We start from the raw sequence: 6,000 nt of genomic DNA, 5'->3' as shown, positions 1-6,000 counted from the left end.
ACCAGTAGAATTTCAGGCAGATTTGTCGTATGTAGAACAGCCAATAAGAATTCTAGATAGGCAAGATAGGGTATTAAGAAATAAGTCTGTGTCATTAGTGAGAGTTTTATGGAGAAACCCAGTGGTTGAAGAATCAACCTGGGAGCTTGAGAGTGAAATGTTAGAAAGGTATCCTCAGTTATTTGCATAATGTGATTCTGAGGACAAAATCTTGTTAAAGGGGGGGAGAATGTAACGACCGAGGAATTACGCTGGTATTATATTATAATAATGATAAATTATGTGTATTATGATGTGATTAAATGTGTAAGTTGTTAAACCCTAACTGCTATGTGTTATGTGTTGGCTGTTTTGATCCAAACGTGTTTTGGATATTTATTGAACGTTTTATCGTCAGTTATATATATTATATCAAAATCTGTACAGCTCAAAACTATGTTTTAAAAGCCCGTATTTCAAATAAAATCATTGGCCCTATTTTGCCAAAAATGCCCTATACCATATCGCTATTCTGAACCCCTAGACGTTTTACCAATTGACCTTTTTCGCGAAAAACGACTTTTCCGGATCCCTTCGGGTACCAAAATCCCCACAAAAATTATATTTTTATTTTTATATGATCATGAAATTATCATATATCATTTTTCTTTGTATTTTTGTATTTTTTACAATTTTTGGGAATTTTTAGTATTTATTTTGTATTTATTGGACATTTAAAAATTCAATAATAATACCCAGAAATTATAAAAATTGGGGCCAAATATTTTTAATAGGAGTGTAATTAGACCCTTAATTTTACTTAGGGGTATTATCTTCATAAATATAAATACCTGAATTATTATTAATTAAATAAGTTAATAACAATTAAAAATCAGGAAAAAATAAAAAGAAAAAGAAAAGGAATTAGGGTTGGGGTTTGGTGAAGAACAGGGTAACAGAATCAAAGCTGATTTCATCGTGATTCCGGAGTCCAAATCGTTAGTGTAAGTACTCGTTTTGAAGCTTATGATATGTAGTTTTCGATTATGTACGTGTTTTTGATGTTTGATTGATCGAACTGAAAGTTTATATTTTCGGGTTTTTAATCGCGAACTCGGGTTTGATTTTCTGGTTGTTGTTTGATGTTTTGATGATTACGAGCGTGTAGATCGTCGTTTTGTGAGTCGATTGGCACCGGTTTCGTCGAGGTTGGTGTATGTTTTGAGCTCGCCGGAGTTCCGCCGCCGCCGCCGCCATGTTTCTCAAGTTTCCGGCTGTTGAAGTCGACGAGGACGAAGGAGGAACAGAAGGGGAGCGTCGTTGTGTTGCTGTGCGTCGAAAACGCAGAAGGAACGAATGGAATCGAACGTTTTCGTCTCGCCGGAAAATCTCCGCCGGCGTCGGATTCTGGGCAGGGGCCGGTGTTCTTCGTGACCCGATCGGGTCGAAGACGACCCGGTTGCAACCCGGTTTCGACCCGGTTTCGATCCAAAAACCCCCAATCTGTTTTTCTGATTTCTGTTTCTGAATTTTTATTATTTAATTCTATTTTATAAAAACAGAAACTAGATTTATTAATTCTAAAAATCAATTAAAAATTAATTTTGAATCCTGAAAATAGTATTATTAATTTCTAAATTATTTTATTAAATTATAAATTCGAATTTATTTATTTATTTAATTATTTAATTATTTATCTAATTATTTATTAATTATTTAATTAATTAATAATTGGATAATTAATTAGTAATTAGGTAATTAATTAATAAATAAGGATTAGAAATAATTAAGAAATGTGATTAATAATCTAATAATTAGTTAATAGTGCAAGTAATGATTCGATAATTAGAATTATTATTCGAGCGCTAGTTATTCGATTAATATTGTAATAATTATTCGTATCGTATAATTAGATATTAGTAACTAATTGATTAGCGAATCGTATAAGTCTCGATAGTAATTTAATATTCGATAATTATGGGGGAATTGCGAGTAATTCGTAGTTATACAAGTAATTAATCGTTAAGTGATCTATAATTTGAATAATTCGTAGTTATTCGATAAATAGCGTATCGGTTAATTAAGTTGATTGATTATTTGTAAATAATCGATCTAATCGAATAAATATCGATAAGTTATAAATATTATTATAAATTGTGATTAATCCTAATAATTAGGGATTTATTATTTTAAATTATTAAATAAATATTTATTAATTATTTATTCGTTATTTATTTATTAAATATTTAAAAAGTGATTAATTATTTCGATAATTAATCACATGATTTTCAATAAATCATAACTTCTTCATTTTAACTCCAAAAATTATAAAAAAATTATTTTTGACTTTGATTTTTCTTAAATAATTATTTAAAAATTATTTTAGGATTTAAAAGGTTGTAATAATTATTTATATTGAATAATAAATTGAATCATCAGTGTTTATTTCATAACAATTCAACCGTTAGTCCGATTTAAGTGAAACGAAGACCCCTAGACTCAGAAAAATGAGACGAATCCAATAAAAATAGTTGTAAGTTATAATTTCTTCCGAAAAAGAGTGGTTTGGTGATAATTGATAGTTCGTAAGTCCTAATAGGGGTATAATTGAGCCGAATAAATCCCGAAAAATTATAATAAAATCAGATAAGACTAGTAATGCAGGTATAAGCCTAGAATTGATTCTAAAAATAATTATAAATCTAGAAATTAATTATGTGCTTTACGTGCTACGTGCTTTATGTGATTATGTGAATAGATGTGATGTATAAATGTATGTATATATATATGTGAGTCAGATGGAAATGCATGGGTAGACTGATAAGGTTGCGTGATATCAATTCAAGATACATGTATATAGTAAGTTATCTAAACACCTATCTTTCCATGATTTGTTCAGTGTTAGCAAGGCAGAGCAAGCTAGGGTCAGAAGGCAGTAAGTTAAACCAGGTTAAGTACGCGCAAGGCAAGTTTTTCCCCTATTCTAAATTCAAAATAGTGATTTATATTTCTTTTCTATCGTATCAATTCTCTTTGATAATCATTGTTCATATACATTGTTACCCATTTATTATTGCTTGTTCCAGTTTCATTTCAATTCTTGATTTACCCAATTTATTGAATTCCCTGTTCATATTTCAATTCCTTTACCCTACATATACTCTGGTATATCCTGGTGTTGGGATATATCAATAGCATACCGATTGTTTCGGATGCGCAGCCTTGGACTGGATAGTTACTATAAAGGCTGGGTTTTTCCTAGACCATTAATTAATAGGCCATAGTTGCCTGAGTACTCCTTATGTTGGTTGGGTCTATGCAGTTGGGTATAGATCCACACTATATTCTGACTGATCAGCAGATTATAGTGCATATGTTGGTTCTTATTTCCAGTCTTGTTCGTTTGGCACTCGCTATCATTGGCAAATTACTATTCGATACAGATACAGATGGTTGTTACAACCAGCAGCTTATTGTTTCTCTCATTTCTCTTTCTCTATACCATATATATATTTTTGCAGGCTTGTTGAGCAATTTTGGCTCATCCCTTTTTATTGTTACTCCTATTGTTTTACAGTTAAGGTAGAGAATGAAACCCATCAGGACCCGCATAGTCAAGAAGCGAGTCAAGCAGCGGGGCCCTCTTATACCAAGAGTGTTCCTTCCTATTCCTGAAGAGAGCTTTGAATTGCCAGATCAGGTGTAGCAGGATAAGTAGTAATGTTGGGTTGAATAAAAGTCTTGTGTAGTTTGAATAAAAGTTGTGTAGTGAAACTGTAGATAGAATAAAGTTTTGTATCAAAGATAGTTCTTGAGACAGGTTTTATTTAGTTGGGTTTGTAATAAAGTGTAGTGCGTGATTCTTGTTTTCAAACTCAGACCTTAAAAGATCCTGAGTAGTGATAGTTCGGGGTAATTATTATATTTATATTCCGCTTGTGCAGGTATAGTTGGTAATTGTTGTTAATAATGCCCCAAATCTATACCCCGGATTTGGAGGGTGTTATAACTGTATAATCCTGGTGATATATAAACCAAGAGTAGCAAATAGAACAACAAGAAGACTAAGCAAGTATTCTCTCAGAGAAACATTTATAAGCTGTATTCTTAGCATTTCTCTATAAGTTTAGTTGTTCTTATTTGTAAGCAGGTGTGAGCTATTCAAGCTTCACAGAGTTCTCTTGGTATATATATATATATATCTGGTGGATATATTCAAATTCACCAGAAAGTTTTAAAGACTTTTGTTTTTATTACTTTGTGTTTTGATTCATATTTAACTTGTCATTCTGTACTGTACAAATCAAAACACTGACATATATATTTTAAGTTAGAACATTTTATAATTGAGAAAAAGTTTCAAGAATTCCATTCAACCCCCCTTCTGTAATTCTTGTTGCATTTTTAGGGACTAACATACTTTATTACTGTTACATACTTGTGTTCGAAATCGATTTGATTGTATAAACACTATATTCAATCCCCTTCTATAGTGTTGTGGACCTAACAAGTGGTATCAGAGCCTCTCTGTTGATATACAAACAGTGAGATCCCGTTTACAATCATGTCTGAAGAAACACAAACCCCAACTAAGCCCACCAAAACTCAAGATACTCAAAACAATTAAACCCACAATCGATATGAAATCGTTAGGGTTCCCATACTGGGAGCATCTGAGTATCCTATATGGAAGGTAAAGATGGCTATTTTTCTGGAAGCCACATATCCAGAATACCTTGATAGAATTAATGATGGACCATATAAGCCTACCAAGCTTTCTGTTGCAGTTGCTGATCAACCATCCAAGATGATACCAAAGGAGAAAGGTGATTACACATCTGAAGACATCTCATCTATTTCCAAGGATGCAAGGGTAAGGCATCTGCTGCATAGTGCAATTGACAATGTCATGTCAAACAGGGTAATTGGATGCAAGATTGCAAAGGAGATATGGGATGCTTTGGAGACAAGATGTTAGGGAACTGATGCAATCAAAAAGAACAGGAAGATTATACTCACACAAGAGTATAAGCACTTTGACTCAAAAGCTGATGAGTCATTAACTGATTTATATGACAGGTTTTCCAAACTCTTGAATGATCTGTTACTGGTGGACAAGGAATATGATCTTGAAGATTCAAATCTAGAATTCCTTTTAGCTCATCCTGAAAATTGGGATTCGAAGTCTACAACCATAAGTGATAACTATGACCGTACTGAAACTACTCTTGATGAAATCTATGGTATGCTCAAGACTCATGAACTTGAGATGGATCAAAGGAGCAAAAGGCATGGAAGAAAGTCAAAGACAGTTGCTCTTAAAGCTGAGGAGGAATCTCCTAAAGTGATTGTCTCAAAGAGGGGCAAATGAAAGGCTCTCATCATACAGTCTGATTCAGAGTCATCATATTCTGATGATGATGATTCGGAATCTGAAAATTTATCTGAAATGGATGTTGATGCAGAGATGATGTAACTGTGTGCTCTTATGGTGAAGGGTATCACAAAGATAGCCTATAAGAAATTCAGAAAGGGCAAGAAGTTTTCCAGGAAAGGTGGAAGTTCTGAAAAGAAAGGGTTCAGAAAGTCTAAAGGTAAAGAAGGAAAGTCTGACAGAGGAGACAACTCAAATGTCAAGTACTACAATTATGGTGAAAGAGGCCACATCTCTCCTGACTGCAAGAAAGGAAAAAGTGATAAAGGCCAGGCACTTATCAAAAAGAAGAAAAACTGGGCAGATACTTTAAATTCTGAAGATAAGGTGAACTATGCCTTGATGGCAAATGCTGATAGCAGTACTGATGCTGCTGAATTGAAGGTACATCAATCAACTTTTGCTTTTCATACTGATGATATTTCTGAGCTAAGATTATATCTTAAAACCATGTTCATTAGTTTTAGTGATCAGACTTTAACAAATGAAAGATTAACATCTAAAAGTCTTGCTCTTAGAAACAAAAATGACTATTTAGAAAAAGAGTTAGTTATGTTCCATCAAACTCAAAAAGAAAGAGACGAGGC

The sequence above is a fragment of the Apium graveolens genome, chromosome 7 (assembly GCF_009905375.1).
Source record: "Apium graveolens cultivar Ventura chromosome 7, ASM990537v1, whole genome shotgun sequence".
Taxonomy (NCBI): Eukaryota; Viridiplantae; Streptophyta; class Magnoliopsida; order Apiales; family Apiaceae; genus Apium; species Apium graveolens.
The sequence above is the reverse complement of the archived record's forward strand: the minus strand, read 5'-3'. Positions refer to the sequence as shown.